General features: G+C 37.0%; 1 long non-coding RNA gene across 1 annotated transcript in view; it reads left to right on the plus strand.

The window, feature by feature from the left end:
* LOC147100111 (uncharacterized) overlaps nucleotides 1-17090 on the plus strand; it is a 28854-nt gene continuing 11764 nt past the window's right edge. The window contains exon 1 of the long non-coding RNA XR_015073836.1: nucleotides 1-1195. This is a non-coding gene — a long non-coding RNA (uncharacterized LOC147100111). The remainder of the gene's footprint in view (nucleotides 1196-17090) is intronic.

Genomic DNA, 17090 nt, shown 5'->3' on the forward strand with positions numbered 1-17090 from the left:
AATAATTAAATAGGCACTCGGGTTTTGATGGGGTTTGCAATCAAACAATCATTTTATGCCTGTTTGTAATTGATATACGAGATGATGTGAATGCTCGGCAAATACAACCTTGGTTGTTAACAAAAGTTGTTGGTTTGTGAGTAGTTCCTTGCTAAAGATGAGGCTGATTATATCATTGCTATGCAGCATAAATAAGACGTCCTGGGAGCCCGGGTCAACCATCGATCCCTTCCAATGTAACGAAAGGACGGGTTAATTTTGTCTCATTAGCATTCCCATTGCACGACCCTACAGATTGACAACTCACCCAGATGCATCTGCTCTGTGCTTATTTTAAAAGCTTTTCCCCAATCACAAAACACGAGTCTTATTTCCATACTTTTTTTTGCCTCCTTTTTCTTTTTATTACTGGTAGAGACACACCAACCCATTCAATCACCCCCTTTTTTCCTCATTTATTTTTTAAATCTCTTTTCTTCCCCCTTCCTTTATTCCTTTTTGTTTATTCCCTCCCTTTTTTCTATTTCTTTCCTCCCCCCCTCTTCCCCGAGCTATATTTCGTCCTCTCATCACACCCGACCCTTCCTCTCTATAGCTCAGTGCCTTGATTTTTTGTTGCCCTGTGTAATAGACGAGGTATACTCGACACCAAAGTGACAAAGTTCAGATTGAGGGAGAGAGAGAGAGAGGGGAGAAAAAACCCAACTCCAGTGACGAACAAAAGGATGCCCGGGCTTGGAAACTATAACAGGAATATGAAAACCGCAGTTTGGACTGGTGTATGTATGCGTGTGTCTGTGTGTGTCTGTATGTATGTGTGTGTGTGTGTGTGTGTCTGCGTGTGTTTTAAAGGGTTCCTTTGAACTGCCTTTGTGCTGAGTCGGCGCTGCTTTTTGCCAATGCAAGTCACGGTCATACGAACTTTGTGTTAACCTCTCATGTCGAATGAATCTTTTCATTTGGAAACCCATAAATCTCATTCCGTAGCTCCTTTTGTGCCGCACGCTACGACTTAGTAAACCAAGTGTGCGTTCAACAACAACAACAAAAAATAAAGTAGAAAAAAAGTTGCAACCGATAAAAAGTATAACTTTAAACAAAAAAGATTCCAGTGTAAAGTGCGGAACTGGCTGTTCACAGGAAGGATCGTGGAAGCGATCGGAATGGACACGGAGCTCTGCACACACATAACACAGTAAGCAAGCTATTTTCTAAAAAGCTCCTTCAAGGTTTACACGGAGGCGATGATTTATCGTTTTGAGACGGTCATTATTTTGGTGAATTTCAAGTAGTTAGGACCTGCTGTGATTTGAGCCAAGTGGGTAGAAATGGGACGGAGGGCTGGGGGGTGAGAGAGAGAGAGAGAGGGAGAGAGAGATAGAGGGAGGTGGAAAAGAAATTCATAACTGGTCATTTAAAAAAAAGGATGTTTGTGAAGGAGACCAACAGCGACACACACACACACACACATGCACGAAAAAGAATATTTAAACTGAAGTTTATGTCGAACTGTCAGCAATTGGGGTTGGGGGAAGGGCCTATAAATGTTGTGCATGCGCGAGAAGGAATGAGTGGGGAGAGAGAGAGAAAGTTTAACATTAGCGCATCTGACCTGCAAAACTCTCCGACTCTAAATGGAAATATCAGGATCCCATTAAACAATGACTGGTACACTGGTCATTCCCGTACTGTGATGAATTTGTGTGTGTTATGCTTGTAAGTGAGTCTTTATTTGGGGTGGCGGGTTTCAGTTTGATTTTCAACCTTATCATTAAGTTATTGGCAGCGACTGTCGGTTCGTTCTGTAGGGTTGGAACCTATTGTAGCGCGCTGTGCTTGCAACCGCAAAATGCTCTGTGGACAGCGTGTCGACCATCCGCTGGGTCGTGCGGTATTGCAATTAGCATTTATTTGCTTTTCTTCCCCTCTTCTTTTTTTCTTTCTCTTCATCTTTCTTCTCCATCCTTTCCTACCTGCGAAGGTTTCATTATTAACGCTTTCTCTCTGCCCCCCCCCCCCCACCCCGCCACACACACACACACACACACACACACACCACCTACCCACCCCCGCCCTTTTCCAATCTTTCTATCATTCGCCATCATGGTGGGACAGCTGTGCTTATCACTACCGGTACAGGAGGATTCATCCGTCTTTGAGTGTCCCACTCAGAGTGTTATTAATTGCCACTACAATGCTGGTGATTTTTAACTAATAACGAAGTTGTAAATTAACGCGTTCCTTCAAATATTTCTAATTTGTCAACACTGATTGATTTGATTGATACTCTCTTGTATAGATAATGTTGCAAGCATTATATTTGCTGCGGGACTATTAAAACAGACTGGTTGTTTCCTATTATGAAAAACTTAATGACACAAATGTATGTTTTGTTTTTTTGTTAGTGGCATCATCAGCCCAACCTTTAGATAAGAAACGATTACAGGACTAAAATCTCCACAGTCTAAAACGCCAGTTCATTCTGCGCGGCTGTCCATTACAGTGAGTGGTACAGTACCTATAAAGTTAGATATGTATTTGTTTACATAGACATTTACATAGCTCGTTCACCCGATACTCGTCTCGATCAATGTACGTTCCAATATATTTATTTAAAAACCCTAGGTGCAGTATAGCCGCGCTGGTGCTTGAATACGGCATGTTGAACACCTGGAAGTCAAGAGAATACTGTTAAACTTCGACCTCTGGTCCTTTGGTTTTTTCTTTCGGGATCAAGCCGGGGAGAGAGTGGTTTGAATCGTCTCAAAGGATGGTTAAAAAGCCCGAAAGAATAGCACGCTCTGATGATGAACTTACTGCCAGCGTTAAGCCTTTAAGCCCTTTGGCGCATTCTGACACTTTCTATTGGAAAACAGTAAATAAGATTTGCAAAGTTCTCTCGTTCTATGAACACCTATTGTTTCATCCTAGTTCCACCGCCTTCTCTAAATTCTGCCAATCTAAGTTTATAATTTTTTTTTCCAAATGTGCCCATTTATGTTCCTCATTGCTTGAAAGCCAAACAAAAAAACTTTCAATTCGCACGAATTTGGCGAATCTTCCATATAAATCAGAAACGAGCAGGAGCCTATTTTATTTACCTTATCAACACTCGTATTAGGAGTATAAACGTGCTTGTGCGAAACAAACTTTCTACAGAAATTAAATTTAAATGGAAGTTGCAACCCCTATGAGACCTTATATATATATGAGGAATTCAATCTGCCGAGTATTGTGATTCGCCTTTAAATAGGTTGTATTTGTGTGCATGGAACCTTTGTCTGGGTTTGGGAGCAAAGCTTTTCAAGCAGACCCAACGATAGTTCAGGGTCACTGGCAATTTACTGTCCTATTACTATAAAGCATAGCACCGCAAAGTATTCAAGAAATAAGAAAATTGGAATGCCTGCTAAATACTGCCTTGACGTTTTCGTCTCTCACAACCTGAAGAGTTCAGTTCCTTTAAACGGAAATATATTGGGACATTTCAGCGACACAAATGGCGCACAATGCACATTCACATTATGAAAGGAATATTTTGCCATGTCAAAAAGCATAACTTATGCAGAACACACTTGAACAGTAAACAATTTCAAAGGCATAGATCGTCGAAATGCATTTAAACGCAGAAATGCTTGTAACAATCATGACATAAAACGCATTTCAGGCGACTTGCTGGTGCACTGGACTGTATTAGAAGCACCTCATATGACTGCATGAGCCATTTCAGCAGTAAGGATAACTCGGCTGTGCTAACGTGCATTGGTCTAAATAATGTCCTGTTTGATCGAAACAAATTTATTTATTACAAAAAAGCATAACCTTTAAAACATGACAACAGTCTGCAGCACTCTTCAAACCTTTGAATTAAAAAAACAGTGGGTGGACTGGTGTGATTCGTTTGTCCATCTCGGTAAATATGGTCTGATGAAAATGTTAAATTGCTATTAATTGTCCAGAAAGCAATGTGAAAAGAATCTATACATCAGATCCAGCAGAAAATCTAAACTTCTAATATCATTAGGCGGGGAGACAGAATAAGGCGTCATATGGCGATATAGCAAGTAGTTAATCCTTGTAGCATCCCTTCAAATTTGGTTATAAAATCAGTGGCCAGCAATAATTTATTTACAGAGTGACTCACACATTTTGTATATTGATGACATATTCTTCAACCACATCTGTTTACTGCTTTCCAATAACATGCAGAATCTGTAAAACATTTTTTAAAAATCACACTGAAGTCTTCACGGATTTTCCTTTTACAGATTGCACAAAAAATAATCTTCAGAAAAATCTTTGCCAAAATATGCAGAATATTTATTTGAATGTGTGACAAGCCGTGCAAGTGTGGAAATATATCTGCTGGTGGTATGATGGTAGAATCACAATTAAATAAGTTTCATACTTCTGCTTACTAATTGAAAATTGTATGTTAAATGCAACAATCAAATGAGGCTGAAATGATATCTCCTATTCTCCCGAATTATAAAAACAGGGTTATGTTACAATGAAGTACCCAATTAATTTGCTACACTTAACCGATACTTATTCCAAAAATTTACCATTATGGTATGGGATAGGTATCCGATAATAGGAAAGAAGCACACGAAATCATTGAAATCATAGCATGGCCCTTTCTGGCTAGGAGTCGATTTAAATGTAATACTATAGGGTAATATTTAAAACATTTAATCCCCAGTATTACTTATCGTCGTTTTAGTTTGACACACTGGCTATAAGGCTCGAGTAGCGTGCTATTTATGTGTTTATTTGGAGTTATTTATTTGGCAATAAAAATCTGATTCACTTGTTAGGCAGATCATTTTATTGTATCAATACTTCACCCAGGCACGACTTCTAAGCGATTAAAAAATGGCTGCTTTGTGGCAGATTATCAACTGCCTCCATTCCGTGGACGCGGATAAGTGGGACTATTTATTGCAAGTGTTAATAAATAATTTCAGCCAGTATTTTTTTCAAGTATTATGATTCGTTTTTTATACACATTTAAGAAAAAATAATTAACCGCGTTGGATTTAAAATGGGTGGAATAATATGTATCTGCCGAGCATTTAAAAACAATTTCATTTACTGGGTATTAGATTATTGCAGATATATCAGGGAAATAGGCAGGGCAGGTTATTTGCTTTAATGAATTGACTGTGCTGAACAGCTAGCCAAGTAGGCTGGCCTATATAGTTGCAGTACAATCAATGATAGTGGAGATATATTTAATATCCCAGCCTATATTGATCTTAGATACTGCATGTATTATATTTTTTCCTGTGCAATGATATATTTATATATGGATATACATATTGTATGTATATCTGGAATATCGGTTCTATCTCTTCTGAATGTCCTTTGGATTGACCCCACACCTCCGACCCCTTTCCAGTGTGGCGCTCCACAGACACACACATACACACACACACACCTCAGTGCTTTGTGCGTTTTTTTTTTAATAAGGCCCGTGTTTTTTTTAAATTTCTGTTTTTTTTTCTCTCTCCCCCGAAGATCCGACGATTAAAGCAAGCTCAGAGTGAGTAGATTAAATCGGATCTGAGGTTGGGATCCCGGCCTAGCACGTGACTCTGAACAATTGCATTTATTACAATATCAGGACAATCAAACATAAACCAAGACTTATTAAAATATCGAACACACTGCATTCATTTGAATGGAAACGGGACAAATCATTAAGATCGAGGTGCTACTGTAACGCACGATTAATATTTCATATTACAGTACATTGTTCAATATATTAATAAACTAACATGCTTGCATGTTTATTTTAGAACTAGATACGATGGCACTGTGCTTATTAATCATCGCGAACATAATAACAATTGGGGGCTGTGGGGAAATTTGCAACATCTTTGATTTAGCATAAAGAAACGGTAATGCAAAAGTTCTGAACCTTGCAGTTCCAGAACCTGTAAGGTGGAGAACTGATTTGATTCAGCGATGTATTTTATAAATATGTCTTCCGAAATGGACGCAGTGACTTGATGCTATATGCTGTTGCAGTCTGTTTGGATGCAGTGATTCTTATGCATATTTGCAGTGGTCCAGTTAGTTCACATTCACTAGATTATTTCATGAAATACTGTACGAATTAGACATAGATTGATTCCAGAAAGTATTCCAAAGTCAAATCTAAAACTAGCTGCAGTAAAATTTGCATTAATACAGCAAAGTGGCTTTATCAGTCTAATGAAGAACTGGAACAGAATTGTCATTCCCTCTGAGATAAATAACACCTAAAAAGATGCCCAAAAAGTAGTTCCGCCCTCTGTTCGTAATTGCAAATCTTTCGACACTCTCCAACACTTAGAAAAGAATGCAAATGCTCCTTTTCAATAAAACGATGTGCGATGATTTACAACCTGTATAGCCACGTCCGGCTAGATTTAATAAGTCCCAACTTTAATAAGTGTCGATATTGCAGTGAATTTAGTTCTACCTTTTAAACATTTTGCATTGTCAAAAAAATCGCTGTGTTCTACTGTATTAAATATCATCTGAATTATTAGGAAACTTGATGCACAAAAAAGGCCTGACTTATATTCTGTATCTGGTACTTTAAAAATGACAAATGTCTTGCCAAATGTAGAAAATCTATTCCATCTGGATCTCCACAATTACTCATTCAGTGAAATGCGGCTGGAAAGGTCTGACGGCGCGTCACATAAAATAAATTTGTAATGTAATAGCAAAAACGTAGGGATAATTTGCTGCTAATCGTCTTGTAGCATGGTGCCGGAGAGGAAATCAGCTGTATAAAGAGTGGAACCGGCTTGAAAAGAAGAGAAAAAAGTTTATAATTAGCGTTGAGACATAAAGCATCATATTTTAAAAATCTTTATGTTGGAGTGCTATGTGTTTCTTGTTTTATAGTCCAGGGAGAGTTGGATAAGTGCCTGACCACTGAATTAATAATGGCCAGTTTCTAGGCTGCCTGTTCTGTTGGAGCCGGGTTTTATACTGTAATCATTAGCAGCCCCTCTGGCTACATGTTTTGCATCGGTGTAACACTATGACACAGTTGTAATACAAACTCCTCAGTCTTGCTTTGCATTTTGTGGCAGGAAGTTTAACAGCAGTAGAATTCACCCTTACACTCATAGTATAAAAGTAGCCATAAAAATTGCGACCCACTACAATAGTCAGATGTGAGAAATAAATTGTTGGTATATTTATCAAACATTTTTGCATCAATCATCCTTCAATTTGTATTGAGGAATAGATTGAATATATGCTTTAATAAACATTATACTTTGGGAAATATATTTCTGATTTTTTTAAAAAGCATTCACTTTTACATCTTTTATTATGGATTGTTAATGGAATTAATTGGGATTATATAACTTTGTCATTAACAGTTAAAGTACTAAGACTTCGAGCAAAGGAATATTTTAATGTGAGCAGTTCGGGATCAGCACGTCAAAAAGGATGCTGCTGTTGGTGTCTAATAAAAGGTTCAATAATTTAATGAAAAGTTACAAAGGGTAACGATGTGTGTGTCATGTTTGAGAGACTGTTTGATCTGCTCCCTGCTTTTGGAGTGCACATCCCACGAATGACAGCGGGGTGGCGCTAATATCTGTGGTTTTCCTGCTGCACTTTCAAGATGGTGCAGTACAATCAGGCACAAAAGAATCTTACATTACTGCATTTGTTTGGGGTCCATAAAATGTGATAAAATCCCACATGTATTTTGCACATCTTTGTAAAATAAATTTGTGTTGAACGCCACATAATTTAACTATTGTAATTCCAACCAGTGATCGCTGCAGTAAAGAGTTCCGCAGATTAAAAGTTCAAAATATTATTTTATATAGCAATAGTTGGGAACAAACCTTTGCGGAGAAAGCGATATTTTGCACAAAGGGGTTTCCTTAATTTGATCTTGTCTTTTTCTTCGATTGCGGAGTATCTGACAAACTATGGAGTCTCTGAGCTTAGCCAGATTATGATTTTAACTTTGCTTTGTTTTAATAAATACCAGAGATTAGAAACTGCGCTCGTCTATTCAATATAACTGCACAGCCTTTACGTGTAATGATTGCTTTTACATTTTTTTTGCCTTTTAAGACAAACAAATTACCTCAGCTATAACGTGTTGGAGAAAACACAAATTAAACTGTAAAACAGGCCCTGCATTGAAAAATATAACATGTCGGTCCTTTCATTGTGAAATTATTTTTATTTACTAAAAGTTTAGCAAAAGCGTAAGTATTTAATTATAGAATAGTAGCGAAATAACCACAATACATTAATTATCCCCCGAAAAAAATAATCTTTTAGTACCTGGCGTTTTACCTCGCTGTTGGCACCCTGTTTGCAAATGAAACGATTTACACGTCGTTGCTTGTTATATATATATATTTTTCAAGACTTATACGGGAGAATGTGAGCAAAGTGGTGCAGGTGAAAGTTATGTGACGACAAGATTGTCAAATAATTGGAGCTATAGTTAAATACAATTGTATTCATAAACTGTTCTGAATGTGTTAAATCTGAGTTAAAATAAGATATTTGGAATACTTGTAAACAAACCCATATGATAAGAAAGGCCTTTCCAGCTTATAGCTGGTATCATTTAATATTTGTTTTGTTCAACTTCGTCAATCGGGCAGTATTAACCACCAATAAATGTAAAATACTTTAAGCTATGAGTATAATTTCTCGCATTGAAGAATTGTTTGATTTCAGTATGAGTTCGCATTTATTACCACACAAAGCCACCCATGCGATTCATTTTGCGGTATAATCACGAAGTTATCATTTTACATTAGACCGATACTGACTGATATAAAATTGTCGCACATCCATTTTCCTTAAAACCCCAGCCTTATGCTCCTGTTATTTGTTTTATTTTATATGGTATTGTGATGAGCCTTTAGGAGAATCTATCCGCGTTAATACCCAGTCAGGTACTAGGAGGCGCTGGTTCCTGAACAAAATGATAGGCTCTAAAGCTCAGTTCTTTGTCTAGGTGATATCTGTCGAAGGTAATACCAAATTTCAAAATTAAATTCTTGGCAACGAAAATCAACGTACCTATAATTGTAAAAAAAAAATAGATTGCATCGTCTGGTATTATTTAAAACCCTACTTGGTTGCAAAATTAAATTAGATATACCTACGGCGTCTTATCAAACAACCTTCGCTGAATTACATGCATGCTTTGGAAATTAAAAATTGTCAAGTTTTTATTTTCAATTTAAAATATGGACGTAGCGTTATAAATTAAAAGTGAGAAGGCGATATCTACATTTTGCTTGCAGTTTGCCAGTACAAAATGAACTGAAGCGCATTCATTGGTGTATCTGTTTCGTTTAATATTATACGTCGAGAATGTTGTTTGTCTTGTGAAATTAAAAGTGACATTTCAGCATCAAAATCTCTTAAATGTAATAAGTGAAGTCGTACCACGGATTCGTCCGAGGTCCTGATAAATAAACCAGGAAAAGGCGAAAATGCTAATCAATGAAACTATGTTTTCTCCACGACGTTTAGGGAAATGATAGATTGTAATTGAAAAGAGCTGATATAACAGTGAGCACCAATCTAACCGTCCCAAACGGGTATCAGGCAATAAACTCTGAGCGTATGCACCATTACAACCTACGATTAAACTTTTGAATGTGTCGCATTGAGTTAAATGTAAGGAGTAATCAAAAGACTTTTCTCTTTTTTTTGGAAAAAGTGAGAAAAACTAATTCGCATATAACTCTTTTACACGTTAAAATGGGGGGGGGGGGTGCAATTTGGAGCCAACGGTGCTGACTGATTACTTTTGATCATTACAATTAAATTATATGCTATTTAGAAAAAAAGTTAGTGAAGAAGTAAATGCGGGAAATTTATTGTGCAAAATTGATTAAATACTTGTTAACGCGCAAATATAATAGTTTGCACCAAAAATATTTCTTATATTCAAAGTAAATTTGTATTTGCTGCGTTTAACTAAATTGCAGTTATGTTGCAAGGAGGGGGGCCGTTGTCATAAATTAATAATCCATCTACTTGTGATCCTTTATGGTCTGTGTTCTGGACGTAAATTTCATTGAAGCTTATAGCTCTCGGTGAATTTTCTAATTTCCTGTTTCCTTATAATCTTTGCAATTGTCAGGTTGTCACCGTCGCTGCATCAATATAATAACGTCCAGAGCAAATCAATTTGTTCTTTGCGTTTTGCTCCTTTTTCAAAGGTGATTTCAGGTTATAAAACACGTTGTTTTCTTTACAGATTTCAAGAAAATGGACAAACGGGGTGTTACATATTTTCTCCGTGAAATTATGTTTCATTCTCGATAATTTTACCTCATTAATGTGCAAAAAAGGTAAAGTGCTGAGAAAATACATTTAATCATTTTATTGCGTACTTGTTTTAAGTACTATAATTCAATACTGGCGCTATATTTAAATGAATCGTTACAAGGTTTAAAAGCAAAAATCAAATATATATAAATACAATGTTTTTCATTAAAATAAAGGGAATGGTTTGCCCAAATGCTTTAAAATAATTCAGCAGTGTAACACAATAATTGTATTTATTATATAATTGTTATCTTGTCAAATGATGTACGTTGCACGTAAACTGTACAGTCCTCCGCTACTTATAATAGAATAAAGTCTTTCGAGAACTAATTCGCAACTTTTGGTGCCTTTTATTTCATTTGTAGATGATAAGTATGCGATTATGATTATGGGAGCTTAGTACTTTTTTTTCCTGAAGTTATCTTAAGTCATTTGTCCTATTGATATATCTTTCAAAAAATCCTTGACGGTAAGGTCAATTGGATGACGGAATGGGAAATCATTTTGCACACTGATGATTAAAACACGAAAGTTATCATGCAGGTCAGGGGAGGGGTTTCTCTCTCTATATTTTATGGTCAACTGATGTAATGTTCACACTAAAATCTCTACAATAAATGCAACCATGTTATTTGGAATATTTATGATGTTGACTATTATTAAAATACTCTCCTATTTAAAATACTCTCCTATAAACTCCTATGTACAGCCGAATTACACTCTACCAACCTATAGGCGCTGCGTTCTTTGATTTATTGCGTGAAGTTTCTGAACACAGTATGATAACTTGTCCTTGTATTGTTACGCGCTACACAAACGTATTACTTTGGAGTCCAGTAAAATAGTCTTCACAAAAGAGGCGACGCTGTGAAATAGTCAGTGTCCCCACCAAACGGCTTGTTGTCATCTATATTTTAATGTTGTGCTAAGGCGATGAAATTGGCTTTATCAAAGAGCATAACTTTGAAATTATGTTTCATTAATAGACGTTGAAGTTTATTTTAACACAATCGGCGGCTGCAATATAATAGAAAGTCTTCGTTTAAAAGAGACTTCAACTGTCTTCAAAGCATGCAGCTGGGATACGTCAGAGGTGCTCAGAACATGACGAGTTTCTGCAAAGCACCTGTTGAACAGCATGTTAGACAAGTTCCACTTGTGAATGTAGCTCCATGCACCGTTTTCACTTATATGTATTATTAAGCCTTTTTAATGATTCCACAGCGGTGCATGTAAAAAAAAGTTTTTTTATTGTTTATTTCACAACTAATTGGTTACGAATCTAAATTTTCCCACTAGTTGGACGCATATTTTTTTGTATTTGGTGCTACCTATTATACAACTAACTCCATTCACTTCAAACTAACGCGAAGCACATGTGTAGCAAAAGGCGTGCCATGTCTTTAGAAAGCATTAAACAAACGAATGTATATCTGCAATGCAATCGAACCAAATATTTAAGCCACTTATGACGCTCCTGGCATTTATTTGACAGACTACCGTTTGCGTCCCCTACCCCCTTCCCTCTCCAATTGTCCAAAAAATATACCAGCCACTTTTAAATGTCAACATCGTGGCATAACTGTCAAGATAGACCCTACAAACACATCCTGCTGATTTTGGCGAAATTCGAACCTGATCAAAATTCACCTTATCAGTTCAAACATTTTTGCAATAGCCCTCCACAGATGGCAGTGCTACAGGTGCTGGAGACACCGCGTACTCCGCTGGAGAGGGACAGTTTCAAATGGAGCAGATACAATGAATCCCCCTAAAACGAAATGACATTTAAGGTGAACGTGGAGGAATTATTTCGCCAGGGCCTTTCCAATCCGAAAAAAAACCCCACGTCGATCAGAATGATTTCATTCTAGCATCGTTTTGTCAGGAATAAACAGAAATGTAACGGATTTATTGTGGCATTGATTTACTCTGCAGTCTCTCTTCCCTCATCTCCGTCCCCCAATAGGCGAGCTTACAGGGAATGAATTTGGGAGATTTTTTTCACGGAAAATCTCGCGTTCAAGTGAATTGAGACGAGATGTGCAGATCCATTTAGACTTTACCAAAAGTTCATTATATTCTCAAGACTTTAATGACTAGAAACGGGGATTAAAACAGGAAAAGTACATATAATGTGAGATGACCACCTCAGCCTTAAGAAAACTAGTTCTTGTAATTTATATCATACAGGATTGCTCCGTATTGCAACAATAAAACTATCGTAGTAATTCTAACACAAATAGATATATATCAATACATTTTCTGAACCCGACAGGTCTCTATAGTTTATAGTAGATCTGACACAAATTACGTGTTACATTATAATGCGAATTCCCCAGCCCTTCAGAATAGAAAATGTATGGAAATATCATCGGATTCCACAAATCGAAATAATTGTCTAAATGTCAAGCAATTCATACGATTTATAATGCTACACCAAAAAACACTTAAAACTAAGAGTAATTTATACCGAAGATCAGTGTTCACTAAGATTTGAGTCCTTGCGCTGCACGATTCACACTTATAATAATTTTCATCGAATTTGAAAAGCGGGTATTTGAGCAAATTGTCCAACCTTGATGCGATAACTGTCAAAAGTTCGCATCAAAGACACAACATTATTCAGTTACCAGAGAAACTGTCTCCCCAGATAAGAATATCTTAATTACTGCGACACAAAGGTAACGATTGTAAAAAAAAAAAAATAGATTTGAAAAGGGAGTCTTTCGGCCTATTTCTTTGATGGATTTCTAGATCGGATCACGATGAAGTTCTCAATCAGGGAACCCTGAAGTTCGCTGAACTCGGTAGCTATAAGTAAACAAGTTGTCAGATTGGAATAATCTCTCTTCTTTGGGTTCTGAGAAAATTTCGGCCTCACATTCTTAGATTTACTTTCTCCTCGAGCCGATAGTGGCGTACTTCGTGCCTTGGACAATAATGTGGCAATTGTTAAAGTTTTGTGACCCATAAAATTTCGGGGTTAGTATTCTGGCTATGGCATGTAATTATGCAAAACACTTTCCATAAAGACTTGCCATTGGATCTAATGACATAGTCTACGGTCCAAAACTCTGTGTGTGTGTGTTTGGGGGGGGGGGGGGGGGGGTGGTGGTGGTGGTAATTGCACCCAAATACTATACAGGCACAAACCAACTCTACCCAGAAAGTTACGAACCACAGCGAAGGTGCCAACACTCAGTTTTCCTGCTGGTTTTTTAAAAGTGCATGTTCTACACACAGTCTGTAGAAATATGTATCTCAGAGCAATCGCTACTTATCTTGATTTAATGACATTTATTGATAGCTATGAGAGATCCAGCGAGTTGCATGCATCTCTCTAGGCTGACGGGAAATAGACAAGTGCATTGTGAAAGGGAGCGAATAGTTGGGATTGAATGAGTTGAAGAAATGCATTTGTACAACATATGAGGAAGCAATAATCAGGAAATCAAAGGGGAGCTCTGACAAGCAACAGAAACAACACTGGAAATCACGGATTAATTAGAAGAACTTTATTTCATCATCAAGGCAGAAACCCAATGCTAAATTGTTAGCTGACACATTGAGAAACCGAGTATAGCTGATTGGCAATACAGAAAAAAAGCATTCCAGCATTTTAAAAGGTCTTATTATAATTATCCAAACAGTGACAAATAAACACAGACATGGTCTTACTTTCAGTACTTTGCGATCGATTTTCTATTTTACTGTTTCATCATCTTTCTCCCCTGAAGGAAGGAATTACACGGCTTCTGCAGCGTTTGGTGCAGGGATTTATTGATCAAAAATGATCAGGTTGTTAGAACGCAGGTTTTGGAATTCAGATATCAGAGGAAGCGGCTCTGCAGCATTTAATGATGAGGGAAAGTTAGCCAAACTTTTAGCTCAGTAGGTTACATTAAGTAAATATTTAACTTATTAAATACGTTTATATCATTCAATCATATATATAGGATTATTTACGATTCTATATCGTGTGTTTATTATTATATATATATGTTAGCATGTGAGAATTCTGCTTGAAACATCACTTGTTACTGTGTAACATTTACGGATGCACACTCTGCGACTGAAACTTTTAACCTGTCTTATGAAACTTCCCTTCTATCAAGTGATTTGGTCGCATCTTATTTAACCAAACACGATTAAAGTGAAATCCAATGGATAATACGTCATTTTCCAGGTCTGGTCTTCTTTCGATTGCGTGGTGACGTCTCCTCTAATTTCAATCTGTACTTCAGATAATGATTTTTCAGAGTTGCGACATGCTAAAGGTTTGCCCCACACAGGAACGGCGCTGTATGGATATTCAATATAGACGCAAATCTAAAGATATTTTGTAGCGAATGAAATACTGCCAGGGACAGAGAGGGGGGAGAGAGAGAGACAGGCTGTCAGGGGTCAGGCAGCCGGAGATTGCTTCTTGAGATCTTTCAAATTTCACACGTTTGAAGGCTTATGGGCTTACTGATTCGCATTTCAAAACAAGATCAGTGGATTCATAATCAAAAAATTGAGGTCTGTAACTGGACTGCATTTTGATGCACAGAGATGTCTTGCAGGGTGAGTGAATTTGGAAAGCACTGTTCTGACACGTCTCTGATCGCTGGGATGACGGGTCTCTTTGAGAAAAGAGGAGATTGCTGTCTGTCTTGTTGCCTCTCTGCCTTCAAAGCCCGAGTTAGCGGAAATTGTGAATCAAATTAAGTGGCGGACCAAAATAAAAAAGCCATATCAAAGTTTTCTTTTAAGCACGTGTTGCTTATGAGAGTGGTCGCGTGATTTTCCCTTTGTTTTTTTAAATTTCCACTGGTTTACACACTGAGAAAAAGGAATGCATGCAGTGAAAGTCACAACACGGGAATCCAGTACAGTTCCAGACAAGTCGGTGGCCAGTGACGTTTAGAGAAACATGTTTGTTTTCAACATGGCTTTAAGCAGGCTAAATCAATGACGTCACCTGTAGGCATCAGTTCCAAGCAAAGTTTGATACAACAGTCAAAGACCCAAATAATTATACCAGGAATATTAAAAGTGAATGTCCTCTGCCAAGTTACAATATTAATATTACCTTATAATAAAAGCAAAGATCATTAAAATTCTGCAAATCTATGATGCCAAATACTATCATTTGCCAATTTTATCGAAAATATTGCTTATATAATAATAGTCGGCAATATTTTTACCAATAAAGGCAAAGTTTAAAACTGCAGAATCTGAAATGGCTTACTTATACAAAAGGAAGATTGCCTTGAGCCGTTGCAAGCGTTTGCCATTTGTTTTAACATTCACCATTCTGCAAATACAAGTTTCATATAAAATTATCATTTTAAAGTTATGCAATTTTGGGCATTAGTTAATCTCCTGTACATCACTCTTTGTGATGGGCATCTAGAATATTGTTATTACAATTATAATGAGTTAACGTTAAAAAAAAAATATGGGGCGTGTTTACAGATATGAAGGATTTAATCACGCTTCACAGAATATATGTGGGCGTTTTCTTCACGAAATAAACTAACGATGCGTTTTGGGAAAAGGAAAAAAATCGAGATTCATTTTCTTAATTAGCACTAGGTCACAAGTCAAATAAGTTGGAAAAATTTCGATTTACACCAAAGTCTCTTTTTGTGACATTTTGTGTGGTTTGATGATACTGTAACTGAGGTGCCAGTAGGTAGATACAAGAGTGAGGACCTCAGTATAAACCCCTTTTCAGTTGGTTTATTAGTTGTATTGTTTGTACTTTTGCAAATCAATAAAAGTGTGAATAGATTTACACCCCATCCTTGTGTTGCAAGAGAAACTTAGTTGAAATAGACAGATTTTTAAATAAAAGAAATACAAATGAAATTTGAAAGTTGAAGAGAAAAAGATCAGATAATGAAAAGGGAGTGGAACAATAAAGGTAAAATAAAATAAAGCAATTTGAGATAGAGATAAACCAAGGATAAGAAAGTGAGACCAATGAACATTGGATATTAAAATGAGTGTAAACTGTAAGAACAGAGTGAGAAACTATTGAAAACCGGGCAATGAAACCAGCTGAACGAGAAAAATGTGTTAGAATGTGTAGCACAATAAACAAGAAGAACAGAAACAGGAGGGACAAAGAATTTACCCAATAAGCAAAAATGGAGGGGAGGGGAATACTTGGCAGAGGAAAGAAAGTGCGAATCCGAGAAAAGTAAGATAGAAGGGATGGAGATAAAGCCCAGCTCTGATTGATGACCAGTTTTTGTAGCTGACATCACCATTAAATTATTGCCCAGTATCCTAGTTGTGTTGTCTGTGGCGAACCTCTACCACAAGCTGTTTAATTTTTTTCTAATAGTCTCACGCCTGGCTGCCTTTAGCGGTTCGCTATTAATCAGCAAGAGGCTACACATTCAGCAAGAAACGCATTTCCCCTGCACGTGTTTGACAGTGCAGGATAGCCTGCACTCAACCATTTATACAACAAATTATTCTTATCAGCCACACTTTCTATTTCAACTAAACTTCACGCGCAAAACATGCTGCTTTGGAGTTCAAAGAATAAACAGCGTGATCAGAGGGGGGAAACACAAATAGGTCTGTCTGTCTCGTTTTTATATTAAAAATCATAGCCAACCAATGCCCCGAGTCTGAAGCAAACGGGGCGTATTTATTTAATGTAACCTCGGTGATATTAGTTCACTTGAATTCACCTCGAATAGAAAGTGCTCTCTACTCTCAGACTGGCACGCTGTGTGTTTTTTTACAGTACTTTA

This window comes from Somniosus microcephalus, chromosome 27 (genome assembly GCF_052327205.1).
Source record: "Somniosus microcephalus isolate GS21.2 chromosome 27, FLI_Smic_1.0, whole genome shotgun sequence".
Classification (NCBI taxonomy): domain Eukaryota; kingdom Metazoa; phylum Chordata; class Chondrichthyes; order Squaliformes; family Somniosidae; genus Somniosus; species Somniosus microcephalus.